Source organism: Lepidochelys kempii, chromosome 5 (assembly GCF_965140265.1).
Source record: "Lepidochelys kempii isolate rLepKem1 chromosome 5, rLepKem1.hap2, whole genome shotgun sequence".
Taxonomy (NCBI): domain Eukaryota; kingdom Metazoa; phylum Chordata; order Testudines; family Cheloniidae; genus Lepidochelys; species Lepidochelys kempii.
In genome coordinates, this window is record NC_133260.1 from 69,072,325 (window position 1) to 69,086,700 (window position 14,376).

The following is a 14,376-nucleotide window of genomic DNA, read 5'->3' on the forward strand; positions in this document are numbered from 1 at the left end:
GCCACATATGAGTTAGTTGCATTGTGACCTGGTGCATGGGGTCACAGCAGAACTCAGTTTTATTTTTGTTTTTATCCAGTGGTCAGGGAACTCCCCTCCCCTGAGATGAGGCACTGTACAAGTGCTTTGAGTACACATTGGTTAATCCAGGCCTGCTACTCAGGTTCTTATACAACACCCTCCACAACAGTCTGCTTCGATTATTCCCTTCCTTTGTCTTTGGCCCCCAGCTATGCCCATCTACTTGGTCATCCTTCTCTCCTGCCTTTAATGGAGAACACTTATATAGTTTCTCTGGCTCTGCATGGGTTTCCATAGGTTTCCTGTTCTCATGCCGCCTGGGATTTGGAGAGAATGACATCCCTCCCAATTCTGATTTTAAAATAAATAACTGAAAACGTTTTAAAAATGTCTTCCAGAGACAGTCTGTTAGCATTAACAGACCACTAAAATTAATAAGGGGAGTATACTCTTTTACTGCAATAGTTTTGGGTTCTCTGTCAATAGCAGACTCAGCACTTTTAGAAGGTTTTCTTTGCAACCTTTAAGGGTAGATATGTTGTTGGTTTGTTTGTTTTTTTTCAATTAAAGCTTGATTGTGATCAATCTCTTAGGGATAGGAGGTACTCCCCCTGATGTACTACTGTTTGAGCTGCTTGCAACTCAACTAAACAAATCTAGGATTGTAACATGAAGAGAAATATTCCCAGTTTGAACTGTGCAGCAAGGAATTTTATATTTCTTTATTACAGATTACTTTTATATCTTACCATCTATGTCCATTTTTAATTATAAATAGAAGCCTAAGAAGTAGTTTTTCTATTCCGTATTAATTCTGTTGTTGCTTTGACCAAGCAGTAGTTCTTTTTCAGGCCTTGCAGCAAGTCAGATTGAGTTGTTAAAGAAATCTGTGACCCTAAGTCAGGTATACTGCAATTTATTGACATATTTCCACTATGTACATGAGTCTTGTTGATCTTTCACTGAAGTAATCCAAACCATACACAAAATTTCCAGAAATTATACCCAGCCACCCACCAACAGTGACAGTTATAGAATACTGTCCTCTTCTCATGACCAGATCCCTGGGCTCTCTCTCAGGTCCTGGGAAATGCCTAGTCCTAAACTTTTGCCATTACAATATGAATACACAAATTTAATTTCTTTTTAAACTTAAATATTTGGAAAAAATATTTTATACCTGTTAATTTACTTCTGTGTAACACACACAGTAGTGCTAAAAACAAAGTTCATTGCCAATTCCTATTCTAGTCATGGCAATTATTACTGCAGTATTGCCCACTGCAAGTATTCAATCATCATGAGCTAGGCCCCAAAAAGTAATGAGATTTATAATTTTTAAGCCACAATTCAAAACAAATAAAGTTTTGATTTTCATTTGCCTTTTTCATTTTGACATTTCACTTTTTCAGGCTTTTTTCTGTGCACTGGGATCTTAGCACCCCACTCTGTTCCACTTTCTTTTTAAAAAATGAAAGGTGAGATTCTCAGATAATCACATTACTCCAAGAGCTGGGACCTGGCACAAAACATCACATTTTGTAAAACTTAGCAACACTGCTACTGAAAAAGTCCATCAAGAACAGCTTCAGGAAGACTAAAGGAAAGCACACATGCACCTCAAACCCAGTTTGATCTTTAACATAGGCACCAGCGACCCAATCTTCAGAATAAAAATAAAAAGATGAGAATTGCTCAAATTTGAGCATATGCAGAACAGAACCTATTGAATTCCTTTTTATTTTACCATAAAGGCAACTGATTGCATATAGTAAGGAACTATCAGACCACAAAGTCAGGATAACAGGTATAACTGGGGTCAACACTATAGTCTAAGATTACATAATGGGTGTGTCTAGGTTAGGAAATCGGTTTGCTTTTAGCTGGGCTATCTTCATTCAAAACCTCACTCAATACCCAGTCTGCATGAGATTCAACACCATGTTAGCTGGTAATAATCAGTCCTAGGCTGCAAACTTGATGCTCTTTGGACAGTCTCCTAGAGTGAGAGAAAGATTACCATTATATACTCAAACTAAACATTCTGTAAAACTTGACATTACATTGAAGCTGACATGAAGATAGGAAAGACCTATTATTGATCCGGTCCACGGAGAAAAATATTGTGGGGAGAAGATAGGGAAAAACTTGAATATACAAGTCTAGACCCAAATTAGGAAATTTCTTGTTGGTTCAAGTAAATATGCCTGAATATGGGCCCCTCCGGCCTACCCCGAAATGGAGAAAAATATCTTGGGAAAAAGAAAGACTGGCCATTACTCATATGTTTCCTAATGTTCCTGCACATTACTTTCTGCTCTAGCTCTTGCACAGTCTAGCAAAAAATTGTTGTATAATGAGTGAGCCATTTAAGCAATGTGGTGTATTTCCCAGTGGGCACATAAGCAAATACTCCCTGCCAAACTTAGATCTGTTATAAAATAAATTTGTCTCCCTAGAGTTGTGCTCATATACATCCAGTCTGCATTTGGTGCTCCATAAAGGAACCTCATGTAGTTTCCTGCATATCAGCACAATACATCCAAGTCCTTACATAAATATTTTCTCATATTTCTTCCTTTTTATGACTATGTACAAAAATATACAAATATGGAAGTATAACAGTCTCTCAATCAATGACAGGGAAAAACAGGATCTGCTAAACCTGCAATCAAGCCAAAACTGCAATTTGATGGCATTAGAGAAGCTCTGAACAAGATGAGAGGACACAGAATTCTTAGAGATTTAATTTTTGTCTGTGATGAAAATAAAGTGAGAATTACACAGCTAATGTGCACTGGTAGCAACCAATTACAATAACCATATATTCAGAACTTAAATACAATACTTTGCACAACTAAAACTACCAATATTTGCAATGTTACAAGTGTCTGTTTAAATAATATGTAAACTATTTCAAGCATACCAGCAATATCTTCAAAACACATCTAAAACGTAAGTTGTCATATTAAGAATCAACCCATGCATAAGAACTTATGGAGACTAATTAGCAATGCAAATAAGAATTGAAAGTAAACTTGAATTCAATTCAACTAGTAGAACACAACATTTATTTATTTTTGCACTTCAAACTTCTAATAAAAAACATGAAAGGAGAACAGATTAAATCCAGTTCTAGAATGTAAGTTTCTGTAATATACTACAATACTTTTGTTATACATTCCATTAAGGATTGAGATGAGTTTGAGTAAGTTTTACTTATGTATATCAAGTTATTTCTATACTTTGCTGAAACATATGTCAGTCCATTTTATTTACCAACACTGTCAGACTGCAACTCCTTGTCATCCTGTGGATTCCAGGTAGAGCAATGGGTGAAATCATGGCCCCACTGAAGTCAATGGCCAAGCTCTCATTCACTTTAACAGAGTCACGATTTCATGCAATGTATTTAAAGGTAAATTATGCCTCGCAGCTGTGCGGGCACACTAATTCTGCTGTAATGGAAGGGAGAAACAAGATTTGAGGAGCCTGCATTGGGGTGTGGAGTTCAGTGAGGACTCAGAGGGAAAATCTGGAGCAGAGCAAAGGCTGTACTGATTCACCAGCCATTTTCTACTACAGAGCAGAAGTACACGAGCCAGGGTTGGTACTAATGTCTCCTGGCTGCTGAGTAGATTTACTGCCACTCCATACCATGGGAGTAGGATTCTCTTCTCCCTGTCTCTTCCCTCGTGGAATTTTCAGAAGGCGAATGCACATCTAGCTACTAGAAACTCTATGCTGTAGAAGGGATTCAGAGTCATAGTGTTTAAGGCCAGAAGGGCCCACCAGATCAGTCTGACCCCCTGTATCTCACAGACCATGAATACCCCCAACACCCATGCACTAAACCCAACAACAGATATTAGACCAAAGTATTACAACCCACAGGAAGCTGGACTATTGTGTGTCACTGACAGAGAACAGGAGGGAAATGAGGTTCACCAAGGCCCTAGGCATCTGCAATGGCAGGGAAATAAGTTAAATGATATATCCAGATAATCTTTGCAAGTGACCCACATCCCATGCTGCAGACGAAGGCAAAAAAACCCTTAAGGTCACTACCAATCTCATCTGGGGGAAAACTGCTTTCCAAACCCACACACAGATATAAGTGGTTCTCAAACTTTTTGTATTGGTGACCCCTTTTGAACACCAAGCATCTGAGTGCGACCCCCCCCTTAGAAATTAAGAACACATTTTGGATATTTAACACTATGTTAAATAGTGAATTTAAACCCTATTACTTAAAATGAATTTACCTTTCTCACTGCTTTTAAATTAAGACTAAAACACTTTTTTATCAAACTAAAAATAAGTGGAAAAGTTATTTTTAAGTAGAATTTTATTTTAATACTTGACAGCAATTAATGACCTGAAGCTGCCAAAAATCAGTGAGGTGAATGATGCGGTTTATTTGACACAAGAAGTTTTATTCTTGGTGTTGTTTTAGAAAGGGTGCATCTGATGTCATACTTCACATGAAGCCAGTTTCGAGATTTCATCTTTATTGTGAGAAGGCTGGAGAATCCACTCTCGCATTTGTAGGTAGTGGGAAGTGGCAGAAGGACTCTCAGGGCCATTTCAGACACCAGTGGGTATTCACTTGCAACTGAGCACCAGAACTGGTTTGGAGTCAGCTGTGTGAATTTTGCTTTCACTTCATCATCATTGATCAGGTCGACAAACTGTTCCTGTGTGTGAATATCTTCAGTAGGTAACTGCTCAGCTGTCACACTGAAAGGGTTCTTCACCAGGGAATGAAGAGCTTCTCGTAGTGCTGGGAAGTAGTGTGAGAACTCTTCATGAAGGGCTCTCAAATGTTCACTGATCGCTGACTTGAGAGCACTATCAATGTTAACTTCCTCCTCTTCCTCACTGAATGAGGAAAGTGTCAGAAACATGCCGTATCTGTCTGTGTCCAGCTTCCTGCATCACAGATCCAACTTCATCTGGAAGGCTTTGATTTTATTAGTCAGGTCTATTAATGTTGAACGTTTTCCCTGAAGTGACAGATTGAGATCATTAAGGCTACCAAAGATATCAACTAGGTATGCCAAGCAGAGAAGCCATTTCTTGTCAATATTTTGTTCAGCTCGTTTCTGTTTTCGCAGGAAAAACTCTACCATCTCTTCACGGAGTATAAAAACGCGCTTTAATGCGCGTCCCCTAGAAAGCCATCGGACTTGAGTATGGAAAAGCAGAACTTCACATTCACCACACATTTCATTGCAGAGCTCTCGAAAGAGACTACTATTCAGAGCATGAGCTTTAATGTAGTTCACTGCTCATGTAACAACATCCACCACAGCACTAAGGCATATTGGCAATGTCTTTGCAGCTAGGATTTGACGATGGATTCCACACAATCACATTAGTGAGTGACAATCACATTAGGTGAGACGCACTTTACCTTCTGCTGAAAGCCAGACCATGCACCCATCATTGCTGGAGCACCATCAGTACAGATACCACAAAGATTTTTCCATTCAATGCCATTGCTTTTGAAAAAAAAGGCATTCACCTTATTGAAAATGTCCTGTGCTGTTGTGGTTGTTTCAAGTTGTTCACAGAATCAGAACTCATCCTTAATATCCCCGGCATTAACATACTGGACAAATGCAATCAGGTGTGCACAGTGAGTAACATCAGTAGTTTTCATCAAGTTGCAGGTTGAACATACTGAAAGCAGAATTTTGTGTACAACTTGTTTTTTGATATCGTCAGGCATCTCACATATTCTGTGTTTCATGGTATCATTAGACATAGAGAGCATATTCTGTTTTCTGGCAGTATCCTTGCCAACCATAAGTGCCACAAGCTCTTTGCATGCTGACAGAATAAACTCCTCACCTACTGTATGCGGCACTTTGGTACGGGCAGCTCGTAGTGACACAACAAAGAGGCCTCCACAGCTGAGGACGTTTGCGGTCGGACACGTCCACCAGCATCAAGCCTGGCCGCCTTTTGTTGCTTCTTGTCTGCGTTTGAAAAAAATCCACGTTTCGATTTTTATGCTCAGGATGTTTAGTTTCAAGATGTCGCTGCACTTTGCATGGTTTCATTGATTCAGCAGACAAAACTTCACAGCAAATTACACATTACAGTTTTTCAATATCAGAGGTGATGATACTGGTAAAACCAAGTATAATGTAAGACTCGAGATACTTTTGTTTTTTAGCAGTTTTAGCAGTACAACTGGCCATTGTTTTCAGGAGAAAGTTTGCACTTGTGTGTCTGACTGTTAATTAATAAAGTACTTGTTCAGCTGCGAATCAAGCCCTCTAATGTTGTCTCGGTACCAGGGCCAGCCATAGGAAAAATGGCGCCCTGGGCAAACTTCTATTTGGTGCCCTTTTTTTGGAGGTGGAGCAGCGCTGGAGGTGGAGTTGGGGGTGGAGCCAAGTTTGGGGTGGATCTGGGCTGGAGGAGCTTGGGGCTCTGAGGTCAGCACATGGTGATGATGGTGGCTCATCATCAAGTGCCTGGCCGGGCTCACAGCAGGTAGCAGGGCTCGGGGCTGACAACCCTGTGTGTGGCAGGGCTGGAGGTTAACCTCGTGCCTGGCAGATCACCTGGCTGATAACCCTCAGCATGACCGGGCTCCCCCTGACAACCCAGTACAGGGGTTGGGGCTCACAGCGTCCTGGATGCCCCACCTCAGGGCTCAAAGCCCCGCTCCTGGCCAGGGTTGGGGTCTAGGCCCACAGTCCCATTGGGGGGGTCAGAGTCAGGGTTCGCAGCCCCATGCCTGGACGGAGCTAGAGCCCCGGTCCTGGCCAGGGTTGGGGTCGGGGCTCGCAGCACCGCATCCCTGTCGGCGTCGGGGCTCGCAGCTCTGCAGCTGTGTGCCCAGGTCAAGGCTCATAGCCCCGCAGCTCCACACAGGAGTCGGGCTCGCAGCCATGCGTCACGGTCGGGGCTCACAGCCTGGTGCAGGTTTCAGGGCTCGCATGCTGGTGTCAGGGCTCAGCGACCCCCAGTTTGAGAACCAATGAGTTAGATCCTCAGCCAGCCAAGCACCTGAGAGAGAGAATGCTCAGTGCCACCTCAGAGCCCGGCCCACTCCGCCCTATGTCCCAACTCCAGCAACACCCATCCCTGATGTTTCAGAAGGAGGAGATTAAAAAAAAAACAACCCAGAACATAGTGGCCGGCTGAAACCTTGAAATATGAGCGTTAGCAACGTAAGACAAACTAGAAGTGAGGCCCTCTATCATCACAAGCGACCCCATCATACAATTCTACTGTTAAATTTGTCCAGTTCTCTCAAAACTATTTAAGTTATTTGCCAGCACTACTCCTATTGGGAGGCTGCTCTAGAACCTCACCCCTCTCATGGTTAGAATCTTTCTTCTAATTTCCAACCTAAATTTGTTCATGTTCAGTTTATAACTATTTATGCTTGTGCCAAGATTAACACTTTGGCTTTAAAGATATGAATAGAAGTGGAGGAGACAGGCTAGGAATAACATCCAGAAGCCTAGCTGAATATAAACATGTATTAGTAAATGGCTACCCCAGGATACTTCTTAATGAAAAAGAGAAAAAGTATAGTTAAATGCTTGCTACCCAAGTTTTAATATCTCCCAAAATCTTCCACTGAAATCAACAGAGAAGAATCTTCCACTGAATGAATGTAAGAATGTTTTATTGTGTAGAGGTTTTCAATGAAACTACCCAAGTTTTCCATACCTCACAATACTGAACTTTTTCCTTTTGGGATCCTTAAAGGAAGAGAATATTCTCAAAACTAACTTACATGAATCCCTGTAATAATCACCTAGTACTCTAAATAAAACCCTTTTTCTTGTCAGACTGGCATGGATTCAATAACATATACTGTGAGGAGGCCTGACTGAACCTTTTAACTGTACATTAAGGCAGCTTTAGATTTGTTCCATCTCTAACACAAATCTGGTATTATCTTCCTCATGATAAAGAAATGTATTTATGCCCTACACAAATTATGTTTGGAGGATACACCTCAGCGCAACCTTTCCCAAGTCTATAAAGTGTGTTTCCCATCTCTGCCCCTACCATCGAGTTTTTATTACAAGAGCAAAGGAGCATTAAAGACAGCAGGCAAAAACTAAAAGGAAGGAAAACACATCTGCTCAGGTTATCAGAATTCTGGTCAAACATAGGCCTTTTGCTTCTACTGGAAATGTTTTTTGCCTGGGCACCAGCCATTTATTAGGGACTAAGAAGAGAGGAGGATCTGTACTAAAAACTACTTATTGCAAAAAATACTAGAACTATTACTTTGAAGTGATTGTCTCATTTTGCAGCTGTCTTATTTCCTATCTCATTGCTTCACTGTGCTGAGGAAACTCCAAGGAATTGGACATGACAGTTTATTCAAAACACCAGTATTGTAATGATATGAAAAGGATATCTCGGGAACACCATCAAATGACCTCGATGGTATGTACAACATTTGTTATAAACTAGGAAAAATTGTAAAAATACTTGCTGATAGGATTGATTGTATTATTCACTGCTCCACCTACCCCAAACAAAATTGCTAGTTATTAAAATGACAACTTCTGTACATGCAAAAAGAAAAGGAGTACTTGTATGCATCCGATGAAGTGAGCTATAGCTCACGAAAGCTTATGCTCAAATAAATTGGTTAGTCTCTAAGGTGCCACAAGTACTCCTTTTCTTTTTGCGAATACAGACTAACACGGCTGTTACTCTGAAATCTGAACATGCAGTTTCTTAATCCTTTCCTCGGTCCCCTATAGCAATAGCAATCTTAGAATAATACATTGTAAGTCTTTATGGATCAATAACGTGCAAGGATAAAACACTGCCATCTAACTACCGGTATTTTTATCTCCCTATTCATAGTGCTCTTTGACAAGCACACTGGCAGTATAATTTCTAAATAAGGTGGGAGAAGAGAGGGGGAAGAACTATCCAGCACTCATGTTTTTCACACACACAGCACCATAAATACCATGAAAATCTTAAATAAGGTAATGATTCTGAACAGCACAGGATATTGGTGAACTATGTCTATCCCAATGCAGTTAATGTCATTTGCAGAGTATTCCAGAAAAACGTGATTCAAGAATCTACTCAGACACCTTGGAACTATTTATGAAGTTATTTATGAGAAGAGCCTTCTTCACACTGTCACTGTCAGGCTTACGATATCTCCACTTGAACGAAGATGTATTTTGTGTCTTTTAAGGTTTAAAGACTTAGTCAATAGTTATTACTTTGCAAGATGTTTTCCTGTGAACATTTAAAGAACATATTTTTATTTGAACATTACAATTTTGATTTGCCTTGATTTAAACCAAACATTGCTCATACTAAAATATACGTCATTCTGTCACTCAAAACCTACTCATGACATTGCTTCCTATAAGAGTCCTGTTATTTTTATTTAAAGAACTATATTCTGTAAAACCATTTAGAAAATCTATTTCTGCATCATATTTTGTCATCTACTTTTAGCAACCTGTATATAAACTTCTACATCATTTACTGTCAAAACAAACTTATGAGAAAGCTGTTCAGCTTCAATGTTCCTCTAAAATATTCAACTCCTGACAGTGCAGTAAAAGATTCTCACAAAATATGATTAAAAAAAAAAAGCTTTGCTCACTGAAATTTAGAGTGCAACAACAACAAAACAAAGATTATTTTTACTTGAATTTATCTTGATGCAGGCATTATAAAATCAACTATGCCTTGCAGAGCCTCACAGCCCCAGTAGCAAGGTAGTAGGCACTGGGCCTCATGGAGAACTTTGAAGCACAGCACTGCTGGAGCCTGCTGGGAGCCCTGAGCCAACCCACGGACGTGCACCCCTCTGAACAAGCCCAGCCAATGCAATGACATGGACAATCAAGCTGTACGTCATAGAATATCAGAATTGGAAGGGACCTCTGGAGGTCATCTACTCCAACCCCCTGCCCAGAGCAGGACCAATCCCCAACTAAATCATCCCAGCCAGGGCTTTGTCAAGCCTGACCTTAAAAACTTCTAAGGAAGGAGATTCCACCACCTCCCTAGGTAACGCATTCCAGTGTTTCACCACCCTCCTAGTGAAAAAGTTTTTCCTAATATCCAACCTAAACCTACCCCACTGCAACTTGAGACTATTATTACTCCTTGTCCTGTCATCTGCCATCACTGAGAATAGTCTAGATCCATCCTCTTTGGCTCCACCTTTCAGGTAGTTGAAAGCAGCTATCAAATCCCCCCTCATTCTTCTCTTCCGTAGACTAAACAATCCTAGTTCCCTCAGCCTCTCCTCATAACTCATGTGTTCCAGACCCCTAATCATTTTTGTTGCCCTTCGTTGGACTTTCTCCAATTTTTCCACATCCTTCTTGTTGTGTGGGGCCCAAAACTGGACACAGTACTCCAGATGAGGCCTCACCAATGTCGAATAGAGGGGAACGATCACGTCCCTCGATCTGCTGGCAATGCCCCTACTTATACATCCCAAAATGCCACTGGTCTTCTTGGTAACAAGGGCACACTGTTGACTCATATCCAGCTTCTCGTCCACTGTCACCCATAGGTCCTTCTCTGCAGAACTGCTGCCGAGCCATTCGGTCCCTAGTCTGTAGCGGTGCTTTGGATTCTTCCTTCTTAAGTGCAGGACTCTGAACTTGTCCTTGTTGAACCTCCTCAGATTTCTTTTGGCTCAATCCTCCAATTTGTCTTGGTCCCTCTGTATCCTATCCCTACCCTCCAGCGTCGTTAAGTATTGGGATTTTTCTAGTCAGTTATGCTTCAAAAATAGTGTATAGGGTAAAGCACCTTCTTTGCTTCAATATAGATATTCTAGCTGTACAATTAAAAGACAATCTAGGTCAACTTTTCTGAAATGAAAAGTTTGGGGTGTTAAATATATGCACCATCCTTTGGAACCTCTTCAGTGGGCCTTTAGGCATCTCTGCAATACAAGTAAATAAACAGTAGGGGGAACAATTGCCAGTTTAGTTTAAATGCAATCAAAGAACAAAATAAACATAGTTTAAGTGCTCTATGCCAAAACATCTACTCCACAGTCAAAGGAATCTTTTTTATTGCCTGTTTTCAAGTCACGTAGGAATATGTGGGATATAATTCCTGCTTGGTCACATACGTTACACTATTTTAAGAGCAAATTATCAACTCTTCAGGGCAGTAATTATGTGTCTGCGTGTTTGGAAATTACTAACCACATTGTTGGCATTTCCAGAATACAAAAGGCAGTAGCAATAATACAGATACTGTATACTGAAAGTCAAGAGTAAATCTGAACAGAAAACAGAAGTTACTTAAACAAAGAAAAACTAAGTGGAACAAAATGAAGTTGCAATTTTTGCTCAGAAACATTATTGATGTTAAGAGATTTCTCTACTACATGCTTTTCTTAAAAATTTTCAGTATCTTAAGAAAATAAATTTTCATATCGTGAGTCATGTCTGAGCTCACAATCTAGGGACAGTCCAACAGAGTTGAGGAGAATGGGAACAAGAGGCAATTTAAATACAGGCCTAAGAGAACTATCTGCTCCTCAGTATTGTTAACTCCAAGCATTCAAAAATCATGACCTTGACTTAAAAATCGCGAGATTGTTAAAAATAGTAAATTAGGTTTCTTTTACTAAGGGTTCGTTTTTTGTTTTTAGTCCTTCGTTCATGGTTGTAGGCTTTACTTTCCAACCATAAGAGGTAGAAGTTTACTTTTTTTAAAAAAGCTGATATTCTAATGCTGTCACATGATTCCAGCAGCTGGGACTTTAAGAAAAACACCAATCACGAGACTCTGAATGAAGCCATGGGAGCTGAAAAAACTGATTCCCCCCCCACACCCTTACAAAATTCAAGTTCAGTTTCTGTTTTTCTCATCTACTATTTGGTAAATTTCTCAACAGCAGGGAGCAGAATCCCCTGTTTTTCTTATTTTGAGGTTTGATTTGTCATCTATAATAGAAACCTAAACTCGTGTCTTGACAAGTACAGAAAGGAACAACAGATTTTCAAGTACTTTATTTTAAAGTTTATCTATCTGTACAATTATATTTATAGGCTAATTCTACTTTAAAAGTATTGTTTCACTTTTAAACATCTCTTAGCCCTGGTCTACACTAGGACTTTAGGTCGAATTTAGCAACGTTAAATCGATTTAAACCTGCACCCGTCCACACAGTGAAGCCATTTATTTCGACTTAAAGGGCTCTTAAAATCGATTTCCTTACTCCACCCCTGACAAGTGGATTAGCGCTTAAATCGACGTTCCCGGCTCGAATTTGGGGTACTGTGGACACAATTCGATGGTATTGGCCTCCGGGAGCTATCCCAGAGTGCTCCATTCTGACCGCTCTGGACAGCACTCTCAACTCAGATGCACTGGCCAGGTAGACAGGAAAAGAACCGCAAACTTTTGAATCTCATTTCCTGTTTGGTCAGCGTGGCAAGCTGCAGGTGACCATGCAGAGCTCATCAGCACAGGTGACCATGATGGAGTCCCAGAATCGCAAAAGAGCTCCAGCATGGACCGAACGGGAGGTACGGGATCTGATCGCTGTTTGGGGAGAGGAATCCGTGCCATCAGAACTCCGTTCCAGTTTTCGAAATGCCAAAACCTTTGTGAAAATCTCCCAGGGCATGAAGGACAGAGGCCATAACAGGGACCCGAAGCAGTGCCGCGTGAAACTGAAGGAGCTGAGGCAAGCCTACCAGAAAACCAGAGAGGCGAACAGCCGCTCTGGGTCAGAGCCCCAAACATGCCACTTCTATGATGAGCTGCATGCCATTTTAGGGGGTTCAGCCACCACTACCCCAGCCGTGTTGTTTGACTCCTTCAATGGAGATGGAGGCAATACGGAAGCAGGTTTTGGGGACGAAGAAGATGATGATGAGGAGGAGGTTGTAGATAGCTCACAGCAAACAAGCGGAGAAACCGGTTTTCCCGACAGCCAGGAACTGTTTCTCACCCTAGACCTGGAGCCAGTACCCCCCGAACCCACCCAAGGCTGCCTCCTGGACCCAGCAGGCGGAGAAGGGACCTCTGGTGAGTGTACCTTTTAAAATGCTATACATGGTTTAAAAGCAAGCATGTGAAAGGATTACTTTGCCCTGGCATTTACGGTTCTCCTAGATGTAGTCCTAAAGCCTTTGCAAAAGGTTTCTGGGGAGGGCAGCCTTATTTCGTCCTTCATGGTAGGACACTTTACCACTCCAGGCCAGTAACACGTACTCGGGAATCACTGTAGAACAAAGCATTGCAGTGTATGTTTGCTGGCATTCAACCAAAATCCGTTCTTTATCTCTCTGTGTTATCCTCAGGAGAGTGAGATATAATTCATAGTCACCTGGTTGAAATAGAGTGCTTTTCTTCAGGGACACTCAGAGGTGCCCGTTCCTGCTGGGCTGTTTGCCTGTGGCTGAACAGAAATGTTCCCCGCTGTTAGCCACAGGGAGGGGGGAAGGTTGAGGGGGTAGTCACGCGGTGGGAGGAGGCAAAATGCGACCTTGTAACGAAAGCACATGTGCTATGTATGTAATGTTAACAGCAAGGTTTACCCTGAAAGAGTGTAGCGACTGTTTTATAAAATGTGTCTTTTTAAATACCGCTGTCCCTTTTTTTTTCCTCCACCAGCTGCATGTGTTTCAATGATCACAGGATCTTCTCCTTCCCAGAGGCTAGTGAAGCTTAGAAAGAAAAAAAAACACACTCGCGATGAAATGTTCTCCGAGCTCATGCTGTCCTCCCACACTGACAGAGCACAGACGAATGCGTGGAGGCAAATAATGTCAGAGTGCAGGAAAGCACAAAATGACCGGGAGGAGAGGTGGAGGGCTGAAGAGAGTAAGTGGCGGGCTGAAGAGAGTAAGTGGCGGGCTGAAGACAGGGCTGAAGCTCAAATGTGGCGGCAGCGTGATGAGAGGAGGCAGGAGTCAATGCTGAGGCTGCTGCAGGACCAAACCAGAATGCTCCAGTGTATGGTTGAGCTGCAGCAAAGGCAGCTGGAGCACAGACTGCCACTGCTGCCCCTCTGTAACCAACCGCCCTCCTCCCCAAGTTCCACAGCCTCCACACCCAGACGCCCAAGAACGCAGTGGGGGGGGCCTCCGGCCAACCAGCCACTCCACCACAGAGGATTGCCCAAAAAAAAGAAGGCTGTCATTCAATAAATTTTAAAGTTGTAAACTTTTAAAGTGCTGTGCTTAAAGTGCTGTGTGGCATTTTCCTTCCCTCCTCCACCACCCCTCCTGGGATACCTTGGTAGTCATCTCCCTATTTGTGTGATGAATGAATAACGAATGCATGACTGTGAAGCAGCAATGACTTTATTGCCTCTGCAAGCGGTGATTAAAGGGAGGAGGGGAGGGT

At 41.7% G+C, this 14,376-nt stretch overlaps 1 protein-coding gene across 9 annotated transcripts in view; it reads right to left on the bottom strand.

Moving 5' to 3' along the window:
• Window positions 1-14,376, bottom strand: part of FBXL17 (F-box and leucine rich repeat protein 17) — a 485,194-nt gene that overhangs the window by 382,102 nt on the left and 88,716 nt on the right. The window lies entirely within an intron of this gene.